Raw genomic sequence first — 12147 nt, forward strand, 5'->3', positions numbered from 1 at the left:
CCTCTTTTTCCCTTTGAGCAGCCTTTGGACCAATTCTTGGCCGGGATGTTCAGACTGTATTGGCAGAGCCATTTCTACGTCACGCTCCCGTATACACCTGCTCTAACCCACTCACCTTTTGGCCTCGGCGTCTGCCCCAAGGTGAATGATTTGTGGTTAGGGTGTGGTAAGTCTGAGAAAGCGAGAGTTATGGGGAAGCGAATTACAAATACTGTTCCCACACGGCGAAAAGATGATCACCTCTTTTGGAAAATGGTTGCAGCACAAACAGCTGCCGTTTGAAATCTGAGGCAGTCAGCGTTGTCCTCGGGCATAGCTGGAATGGGACAAGGAGGACGTGTTATCTTCTATTGGGCCACCCCGACTTCACTTATTGGAAACTGTAGCATAAACAGACACAAGCGTTTTCACCCCTATATCTTCTAAGCCGAGGGTTCTCACACTGGGGGATATGAGGTTATTATGGGAGAGTCGCAAGCTGTCAGCCCCCATGCATGCTGGGGCTCCAGCTGTCAACCATGCATAGGGCTGACAGCCGGAGCCCTTCAGAGCTGGACAGCTGGAGAGCAGCTACTGCTGATCAGCTCTGAACGCAGCGCTGCCCTAGCAGCAGCGCAGAAGTAAGTGTGGCCTGATATGGGGGGATCATCACTTTTAGGGGGCGGTCCTCACAGCCTGACATATTTTCAAAATGGGGTCCCAGCAAAAAAAGTTTGAGAGCCCCCATTCAAAGAATAGTAAGAGAGGAAACAGCACGGGCTAACAGATAGTGCACTGAGCTGGGACTCTGGAGACCTGGGCTCGGGTTCTGGTTCTGTACCCTTGGGTGAGTCATTTCCCTTTCCATGCCTCTGCCTAGCTTGGAATCCCTTCAGGGCAAAGACCATAGCTCATGACAAATATATCGTCCTAGCACAACAGGGCCTTTAAGAGCTACTGTCGAACACATTCATAATATAAACAAAACCACATTCCCCCTCTTTATATTATAGCTTCTCCCTTTGGTAGCACAGGGCGCTGCCCTGATGCACAAATATGCATCCAAGTTTATCTCGTGTCAACAGGGCCTTTGAGGCTGAGTGTCTCAGTTTGGTTGGGAAAAAAAACTGGTTTTGATTTCATAAAGGCTATGAGTGTTTGTGAATCACTTTTTACTTTACTTTTGCAAAGTAAAAAGTTCCATGAAATCTACAACGAGGCCCTTAACAATGGACGGCGGGCACACGCCTTTTCACCTCGCTGCATGCATGCTGCTTAGATCATGGAGTTACAAACTCCCCTGATCAAAGGTCCCTACATTTCAGATAGTAAGATCTGCAAATGTATTTTCTCTTTTGTTTTTAAAGCTAAGAAATCAGATGCAAAATACTATATTAATGGAATGCCACAGCTGCACAATTAAAATGAGAAATTTATTCTGGAAAGACCAAAGATAATTCATAAGCTGATAGATTTTAAGGCCAGACAGGATCATTAAATCATCTGGTCCAGAGATAGTCCATAGGCAGACTGTGGGCAGTCCAGACCACCAGACACTTTTGAACGGATCTCAAAATCTTTTTATTCACTTATTATCATCATGATTGTTCTTTGTTAATTATTCTTTTCTCCAGAGTCTGGACCTTGACCAAAAAATAATTAACTACCCTGATCTCCCACATAACACAGGCCCAAGAATTTCACTGAGTCACCTCTGACTTGAGTCCAATAACTTGGGTTTGACTCAAGCATATATTTTGGAAAGGCATCCAGTGTGATCTCTCTGAAGGAAAATCCACCCCTGCAATGATAAATCACCTATACATTGGAAGCAATTTTATTTGTTTTACTCATTAACTGGGTAAAATAGATTCACAGATTCATCTACTACCAGTGAGTTTGTTAAATCAGCTGCAGTAACTCATGAAAGGAGATGTCAGATAGGAAACAAAGCTAACCCTATGTGGCATTTCTGTAGCGTCAAAGGCTCACAAAGTGTTTTACAACAAAGACACACAAGAATGGCCTCACCCACCTCTGAAATGCAGCCAGCTCTAGGGTGGACCATTGCAGCTGTTTCAAAGCACACAGACACCACAGGTTAGGACGCTGAGTGAAGAATACATTCTCCGGTCACTAGTGCTGGATAAATTTGAAAGAGGAACAATACTGAGCTCTTATATAGGATCGTCTATCTGGAAAGCTCAAAGAGCTTTAAAGCAGGTAAAGAAGAAAGAGAAACAAAGGATACAGAAAAACAAGGGGGACCTGCCCAAAGTCACAGAGCAAGTCAGTGGTAAAACCCAGGTCTCTTGTTTCCCAGTTCAGTATCTTATCTGCTGCCTCTAGGTTTAAAGCTGCTTAAAGGCCCGAATCAAAGTCCTGGATCCAAAGAGCCTCAAAAGTTTGGTGAAATATTAATCTCTCCACTCAGACTACCCTGGAAGAATGGTGAATTTGACCTCTGGCTATCAACATGGCAATATGGACCATGTGTAGGCTTGGCAGAATTAATTGTTTTAATCATTAGGACCGATAATATTGATGGTTAGTTTGAAGCATTTTTTTTTCAATTTTTATCGATTTAAATGTTCATGGTTGTGGGCAATTATGGGGAAGTCAGACACCAGGGCAGATCAGGCAATAATTATTCCATGACAATTACACCTTTGAGCAGGGGGTTGGACTAGATGACTACCTGAGGTCCCTTCCAGCCCTGATATTCTATGATTCTATGACAGCAGAAACTGATTTCAAAAAGGGAAAGCTTCAGAACTGTTACAGCACAAATCGCCACCACCACGTCAAAATATACAAAGTAAATATCCTTAAATCAAACTCTACTAAGTTCTCAAGCAGCAGTTCTCTTACTTTGCCTCTCTATATATTTTGATTATTATTGATGGAAATATTTTTCATCAGTTCTTGCATGCGTGGTGAAATTGATGTTTATCAATAAAAATCCAAGCCTACGTGTATGCAACGCATGCGGAGGGTGAGAGAGGAGTGCGTCTGGTGAACTAACCCCAAGGTAGGTTTTCAGGGAAGTATTACATTTTTCGTATGAAGTATCAGAAGGGTAGTCGTGTTAGTCTGGATCTGTAAAAGCTTTTACAGATCCAGACTAACACAGCTAGCCCTCTGACACTTGACACCATGCAAGGCACTGCATTTAGCTGTATGGAATGGAAATCCATCAACCTCATGAAGAAACTTGCACAAGACTAATACGTCTGTTAGTCTATAAGGTGCCACCGGACATTTTTTGTATGGTATCTTTAGACAAATTCTGAACAGCAACACACTAACTAAGGGCTAGTTCAGGGGCATATTCCTTCATAGCATATGACAGCTGAGCCGTGATACTATCAACCCCCAAAAGCTACTATGGGTCAGAAGTTTTGAACACCCATTGAGAATACCTTAACTGACAAGCCCTTCTGACCAATCGTTTCCAGAACTCGGACTATAGCCACTAAATTGTTTATTTTTTCATTGTGGAAAAATAAGCATATCAAGAGAAGAAAATGATGCAATGTACTCGAGGGGCAGCATGGCCTCATGGACTGTGCAAGGGGCAGGAAGGCCTGGGTTCTAATCCCACGGCTGCCTCTCACTCCTGCAATCTCAGCCAACACTGTGTCGCAGGAGCTTTCTAAACGTAACCCATGCTCCCATGACCAGTCAAGCTGCAGGATTCATCAAGACTTATGCAGCAAAAGAGGCAGCATCCGGTATATTTCAATCAACACTTGGTGAAACTCACCCTTCTGCCTCCAGCCCAAAAGCCAGGCAGCAGTTGCTGTTGCCTGCCTGCTTTCCGTTTCCCTATTCCTTAGGCTACTGATATGGGCGAGGTCAGCAGGTGCCTGACCCTGTTTTCATAACAGTCTAATCAATTCAAACACTGTCCTCACCCAAGCTGGGACCTTTCAGGAGTGGATCAATTACAAGTCAAGTTAAATCGTTAATCATCTGTGTTTGCATGTGCTCAGCGGCAGGCTATATGCTGGGATGGGTAGGGAAGCGTGGTTAAGGAGGTGGGCTCCTGTTTCATGAGGCATGCAAAGCTCTGGGATTTGGTGCTGTCAAAAATGGAATTAATATAATCATTTTGTTCATTACTATCAGCAGCACTTCTGGCTCCGTATCACGCAGTGGATACTCACAGGGCACGGGCGATTGGAATAGAGAGCTCCCAGGGGCGGGGGCCATGCTGGAACATGCCACATTTCAGTCTCGTATAAAGTGAGATCTCCCAAATTATCTAATGCAACGCTCGAGAGTATTAAGGGCGAATAATGCTGATTGCCATTGTATAAACCTTGGCTGGGTTGCCACCTTCAGTTCTGGCTGCCTCACCTCAAAAACAACAGAGCAGAAAGCAAAAGGCTATTAAAATTACTAAGGGGCTCAGAAATGTTTCCATCAGAGCAGAGAGTGAAAAGATTAGGTTAGTGAGACAAATAATGAATGGGAGAGAGAGAAGGCTCCTCTTCAGTTCCTCATCAGGTTAGAAACAAGGAGACAGCCAGCCAGTTACATTAAAAGATAACACATGTAAAAGACAGCACACTGTGAGCCTGTGGAACTCACTGCCACAAGAAGGCAATAATGTAGTAGTGGATTAAGACTGCTGAGATGCGCAGGAATCACTGGGTGAAAATCTCTGACCTTCAGTACACCAGAGGTGAGAGAGTGGGTAAACACAATGGTCGCTTCCGGCCTTACAGTCAATGTACAGGGATACCAAGAATAGGTCCGGTTACACTAGCTGGAATAAAAACATAAAATAAATACAAACCTCATGCTTCAGGGTACAAAATAAGCCCTGGCTGGCAGGAGTAAGGAAGGCAGGTGCTCTCCCAGACTGCATAACCCTCCATTGGGGTGCTCGCACACTTCCTCTTGTTCCATAGCGCTACTAGGGACAGGACACTGGACTTTGATCCACGAGCTGCACCGGGGGCCTGGCGTTCACTCAAATCTCTCTGGCTGGGGTTCGCTCTTCTCTTTTCTCCTTGGTTTCCTGCCCTGCCGCCTGTGCATGGCCAGCTGGCTGGAGAAGGGCTGCACTGGTTGGAGTTTGGCTCTGGCAAAGCCGGCGTTTGACGCTATCCAGCACTGCACCCAGGGCTAGCAGGTCACTAGGGAAGATGCACTGCAGGGGAGGGAAACCAGCATGCAGTAAGAAAAGAATGCAAGCAGGCCCGGGGCAAGCAGTGCGGCCTAGTGGCCAGGCTACACGCAGTGCAGTCTAGAAACCCCATACTGAGCAGCGGCAGAAGCAGGAGGGGAGCCTCTCTTGCCTACAGGCAAGCAGCTTGGCCACATCCCTGTGCAGCTGCCAGTCATGAAGAAAGGCACTCACAGGGGCAGCCAATAGGGGCAAACAAGGCCTGCTATAAAAGGAGAGGGCTCAAAGCCAGAAGAGATGCAGAAAGGCCTGGGAGAGCAAAGAGGTAACAGTCCAGCACCAGGCTGCCTCCAGAAACAGCCCAAGGGGACTGACACATACCACTATGCCTAATTAGGGGCCTGGACCAAGAACTGTCCTGACCAGGAGCTTACCAGAGAAAGCCAGTCAGGGGGCAATAGAGACCCCCTGAAAGACCACATCAAGGACCATTGTCACTGCTGAATTAGGCCTCAGGAGACCTGGGCTTGTAGCTCTAGCTGTGCGCCCTTCAGCAAGACACATCTTCTATGCCTCAATTTCCCTGCCAACTTTTGTTGATTTTGCTTGGAAGCTCTTTGGGCCAGAGACCCTGGATCCCACTCTGTGTACTGCACCTAGCCCAATGGGTCCCTGGAGCTCTTTTGGGATTTCTACGCCCTCCTTTAATACAAGCTCAAGTGCCAAGTTCAGACCACGAGGCCTGCTGATGCTCCTGGCTGGATTTTCAAGAGAATTTGGCATCCACTGTGCAGAGCTATTCTGCAAATCTAACCGTGTACTCTGGCGCTCTCGAAAGGCGGGCGCCTAGCATGGGTGTCGAGCCCAACCAAACATCCTGGTCGACGTGTGTCTGTTCTGTTCAGAGCAAGGTGGGAATTCCCCTTACTTCCAGGCCAGGGATTGAATGGACCAGAGAACCTGAAATCAAGGAGGGGGGAATCTCTCCCATGTGACACACGCTCGGTCAAGGCTTCAGCCTTCGGGCCTATCCAAGCAGCTCCTGAACTGAGCTAAAATCACCCCTTGCCCCGCCCCCCAGCTGATTTTGTGCAAATCCCGAAGTGTGGCAGCCCGCTCCTGCTTTCTGAAGTATTGTCCTTGGGATGAGGCAGGTGAACTGAAGCGGGCTGGAGCCAGGAGGTAAATAACAGGAAACAAAGAAAGCATTGGAGCTGACCCCAGCGGCTCAGCCTTCGCCTGTCTCTTGCGCTGTTTGAGTTACAGTGACTGATGAGGTGTTGTGGCAAGACAGAGCCATTTTTTATCCAACACAAACTTTGCTGGACAGATGGAGCCGTTGTTATGAAAGATATTCGGAGAATTCGTAATTGCTCTAGCTTTTGGGCATATCGGCGTCTCCATGAAAGGTTTCAGTGCCTCGGCAGCAGAGCAGGGGGGAAGGGCACCAAGCCCTCAGTTCAGGAGGATGGCTTTGTATGGTTGTTTCATATGCAAAGCCAACGGTCAGGCCAGGGCTTGGTCTGGGTTCCAGGTGCCCCCCCCCCCCCCGCCCCCGGGTCACTCCCTTTCAGAGGCGATTGGCCCTGCAGAAAGGAAGGAGAAGGATCCCGGATTCAGCAGTCACAACACTGGCCCTGATTTCTGTATTTGCAGGTGGGTGCTCCTCTCTGCCCCCCCCCACACTATGTGAGGAGTGGGTGTGGTCTCAGGGGGAAGCCTGAGCATGGGCGGGGCCGCGGTCCAGGCACTGGGGCACACAAAAGATTAATCCAGCCCTGTGGGTGCTGAGCACCCTCTCTTTTTTCAGTGGGTGCTTGAGCCCCAGAGCACCGAGAGAGTCAGCGCCGATGGTCACAAGAGAGAGAATAGGGCAAAGGGGCTCAGTGCAAGAAGCAGGGGCCTAACGAGATTGTGCCGAACTCCCCACCCCTGTCACTTTGATCCCCTTCCCTCGGTGAGTCTAATCCTGCAAGGTGCAGGACACCCCCCATTGGTGACTGAGTCCCACTGAGTCCATAGGAGTTGAGGACACCGGGCGCCTCAATTCCTATGGATTCAGTCACCAATAGAAGTGGCCCTGTAAGCAGGATTGGATCCCAAGATTGTAATATTTACTGGCAGGGACTTGGACTTCTTCATGGCCATACAGCGCCTGGCACCCTGCTGGGGCTACATGGACACGCCAGGGACTCAGACTGTGGGCTGCACAACCCTGGCTGGTGATCCCACACGCAGTTGGCTCTTCCTCCTCCTCGTTCTCAGCTGCTTCATCGCTAAAACTGCACGAACACCTTTCCCAACAAACGGCTGCCGTGCAAGCAGTTACTGCAGCTGGCACGGGGACATGATACGACGGGGTGCCCATGAAACAGATCCCCACATTAAAACACGGACAGGCTGTGAGATAAAGATTCCCTTGCAAAGACGACGTGGCTGCTACTTCGGCCTCCCGCTGATTTACCCCGGGACGGACGATGGGCCAAAGGGATGGGGATCTACACTGGGATTTTCCTGGGAGAATTAAATGCCCAGCTCCTTAACAGTCAATCTTAGGCCTTCTCTAGCACCTCCTGCCTGAGCCCGCTTCCCCTCAGAGAAGAGGTGAAAGGGACATAAAGGGAGGGGCGAGCTCTGTGTAATGGGAGGAGCTCTGGGTTTATTTGATCTGATTGGTGTGGAGCAGTTTGGGGGCAAGCGTACCCACTAGCGTGACCAGCTGTCCTGATATTAGGGGGTTTGTATTATATAGGCCCCTATTCCCCCTGCCCCCCATCCCAATTTTTCACACTTGCTACCTGGTCACCCTAGCACCCACAGCAAGATGGGGGAGCATTTTTAGAACAACGGGTGAAAAGAAATGTAATAAGCACTTTGCAAAGCTCCGCACAAACCTTAGCTGACCCTCCCCATGGCAGGGAGCATAAGCCCCACCAAGCAGAGTAGACGGGGGTGGAGTGATGTGTCCCAGGCCACACACTGAGCCAGAGGGTGGGCCAGATTTAAAACTCAGGAGGCCCTGGGCTTCCAGCTTGTGCTGTGGCCACTACACCGTGATCATGCCGCCTTTAGACACAGAACAAGGGCAAGCTAGGAAGCACTGCCCAGCGCACGTGTCCCAGCCCTTACCTGGACAGACCTGGGGATGAGAACTTGGGTCCACGCGTGAGGAGCAGCAGAGCGGGAGGCCGTGAGGTGAAAGCTGAGCGTGGGGTGGGTGGGACGTCTCAAGGGAGGGGCTTTGGAGCCCCGAAAGTAGGCAGAGAGATCCTGGGATCTGTATGGCAGTTTTAAGGCCCTGTACATGCCTCCTTTGCCTGCAGAGACCCTGGGAGATTTCCTGTCCCTTCTTCCCAGAGGCCATAATGTCACCTGCAAAACAAGTGAGTGGAAAAGGGGGCCAGGGTGAGGCCAGGGTGAAAGCAGAACAAATGAGTGAGAACGGGCATCCCACAGAGGTCACCTGACAGGGAAAGGAATTCGGTGTAAGCAACTGGGGCAAAGTAGACGCCATGGCCAGGGAACGGCTGCACTTGTCGTGAGCAAACCCAGCAAGGACTAGAGCTGCCGGGGGCGAGTAACCAGGATTTCAGGACTGGTTCCCCAGGAGCTGCTTGGCCACAGGGACGTGGAGAACTCTCTGCACTCAGGGACAGCGACAGGACACCCTGAATCCTCTGCACCAGCCTGGGTCACGCCGCTACTTCTACACATGTTCAAACAGGAGCCCGCAAGCGCTCACGTGCGTATGGGCAGCACATGGGTGCCGGTGCATACACCCAGGGCCATGGCCATGTGCACACAAGCAGGTGTGAAGGCAGCCTGGTGCAAACACACGCACACAGAGAACGGTACACACAAGAATGTGTATCAGTTACCAAAGCAAGGTCTCGCACGCTGAGATCCAGCCACAAAGAGGCCCGGGCATGTGACAGCAGCCATGTTGGATGACACACCAAGTTCCTCCCTAACTAAAAGCAGGAGCTGCTGCAGCTTGAGCTAAAAACGCCAGGCTGCTTAGCTGAGGTGGGACCAGGCTTGTCTCTTCTGTGGGTCAGTCCCAGAGAGGCCCCCATCACATAGATGCCAGCGGAGGCAGACGGTATCATCTCCCTCTCAGGCCGCGTCTACACTACGGGATAATATCGAATTAGCTAAAATCGGTTTTATAAAACTGATATTATAAATTCGATTTCATGCGGCCACTCTAGGCACAGTAATTCGGCATTGTGCGTCCATGGTCCGAGGCTAACGTCGATTTCTGAAGCGTTGCATTGTGGGTAGCTCTTCCGTAGCTATCCCATAGTTCCCGCAGTCTCCCCCGCCCCTTTGGAAATCTGGGTGGGAGTCATATGTCGCGGTGGTTTCTGGGAAATGTCGCTCATCATTCCTTCCTCTGGGGGAAAAACAAAATCCCGCTGACAATCCCTTTCGCAGCCGTTTTCCCTGGATGCCCTGGCAGACCATAGCACGCAACCATTGGAGCCCGTTCAGCTTGTTTTCGGCACGTATGTACTGATGCCGGCGAACAAGAGAGCGATACTCCAGCGCTACACAGCAGCATTCACTTGCTTTTGCAATGATAGCAGAGATGGTTACCAGGTCGTTCTTACCGTCTACTGCGAGAAACTGCAATGAGATGACGTTATCTCTCCTCCTCTGTACTGTCCCTGCTGATCGTGGGTGCCCCTGCTGAAATCGCCGCGGGGCGCAACGCAAAGCAAAATGGGATGATCACTTGGGAACTGGGAGTCAATCCCTCCTTATGGTTTCTAAAATAGAAGCGTCCTGCCAGAATCAAGGGGCAAGTGATTAGAGGAACCAGTGTAGCAGAGCACAGCTGCTACCGTGTAGTATTCAAGGGGGTGCTCTGCCAACACCCACCAATTGCTTCTCTCACTCCCACCTCCTGGGATGTTAAATAGACCGTGGCAGGTCCCCCCCGATTGTGTCATGAAGTTATAAAAATGCACGAGGAATAAAAAAACAGAGACTGTATGTGAGATAATTGATATTGTAGTGGAGGTTCAGCGCTCCCGGGGTCTATGACTCCGTGGCTAGTTAACAGATCTCTACTATCTATGTATATGTGTGAGTGCTTGTATATTTTTGCTCAGCCCAGTTGCTTATGATGAATGTTACCGTTACCAGCTCGGTGTACATCATGGAGTAAACTCGGAGTCATTCTTCTTGTTTACCCAGGCATCCCCGGCTTCTCATACCTGATGACCATCCATGGATGCATCTCAGCTGGGCTAATTGGCGTACTATACTGTGATATCTAGTCATATTTGCATTTTTCCTGTTCTTTACTTACGGGGAGGGGAGAGAGGTTCGGAATTACTTGCTCTCACGCTGCAGCATCGCGTCATCCAGTCAGTCTATTCAGTACGACTATAGTGGGTTGACATGATTACAATGTAGAAAGTCTTCCCTTCTCAAGTGGGGGGGGTGGGTGTGGGGAGACTAAGTGAGTCATATTCCCGGAACTTTATCCAGAACATCTGTGTTTTTTGATACCTATCAGACATGGTAGCTCAGCCAAGAATGCAATTACTTTCTCAGAGACTTGTCTTGGGTACTGTTGGGATCTTAAGCTGGCGTCCTCATATCCTATCCATCCATTTTGAGTCTGTTCATTTTTTTTTGAATTCTCTGCTCCCGTACGCTGTTCACGCAGTCGCTGTGTATCCTGGATGATTTTCTTTTCAAAAACGCTTTGGCAGTTCGTGTCGTAACGAGCTCGATACAACAGATTTGTCTCCCCATACAGCGACAGATCTAGTATCTCCCGAGAGCTTTTGGATTTGAGACGCATCGTCACCCGGGCTGATCAGAGCTCACGCTGGGCAAACAGGAAAGTGTAATTCAAACAGTTGCGGGGCTTTTCCTGTTTACCTGCCCGCGCATACCAGTTCAGATTGCTGTCCAGAGTAGGTCAGTGGTGCACTGTGGGATACCTCGGAGGCCATACGTCGATTTCCACCACACTAACCGTAATCCGATTAGGTTTAATATCGAATTTAGCACTACCCTCTCGCGCGGGGTGGAGTACAGAAATCATAAAGAAGCCCCTTTAATACGATATAAAGGGTCGTTGTAGTGTGTGGACGGACAGCGTTAAAATCGATTAATCCTTAAATTCGGATTTAAAACGCGTCGTGTAGACAGCCACAACAAAGGGTTATTTGCCAAAGCTCGGCTGTAGGCCGGCCAGTGATGTTACCTCATCATCTCTGCAGGATCTCCAGCTTCCAGCAACCAGCGCTGGAGATGACAGTTCAGAGCAAAGCCCAAGTCAGGTTAATTCTAGGGTTCCAAAGGTCCCAATCATCATGTTCTTCGTAAGCAACACCAAGGGAAAGCCACCTCCTGGAGAGTGAACAGCCCCTGGCACTGCCAATCCTGCTTTATCTCGCCACATGGCCAGAGATTCTCCTCTCGCCTGTGGGCATAACCTGCCCAAACATAACCCGCTGTGCACCTGTCGGATCCTGGTCGGAAATAACATCTGGCTGGAAAATAGCAGTCGTTCCCCGCTTTGTCCAGCCACCTCTCCGCATCCCCAACCCTTACCCGGCACCTTCCCAGACTCCTGCTGTCAGCCATCATTGCCATGGAGGGGATGGGTATCGTGGTTGGAGCCAAGGTTGTTCGCCAGCCAGCTAAGGGATCGCGCTTGAGTGACCAGGACAGAGGACTCCCTTCCCCCACCAGGTCCCCAAACGCGGAGTTATGATCGACGAGCTGTGGCATCAGTGAATCAGAGCTAGGAGAGGAACTTGAAGAGCACTTCAACCGTTCCTAGCCACACTATAAGCAGACTTAAGGTGGCCATCCTGCAGCAAAAAAACTTCAGGACCAGACTTCAAAGAGAAACTGCTGAGCTTCAGTTCATCTGCAAATTTGACACCATCAGCTCAGGATTGAACAAAGACTGTGAATGGCTTGCCAGCTACAGAAGCAGTTTCTCCTCTCTTGGTTTTCACACCTCAGCTGCTAGAACAGGGCCTCATCCTCCCTGATTGAAC

Source organism: Chelonoidis abingdonii, chromosome 16 (assembly GCF_003597395.2).
Source record: "Chelonoidis abingdonii isolate Lonesome George chromosome 16, CheloAbing_2.0, whole genome shotgun sequence".
NCBI classification, from domain to species: domain Eukaryota; kingdom Metazoa; phylum Chordata; order Testudines; family Testudinidae; genus Chelonoidis; species Chelonoidis abingdonii.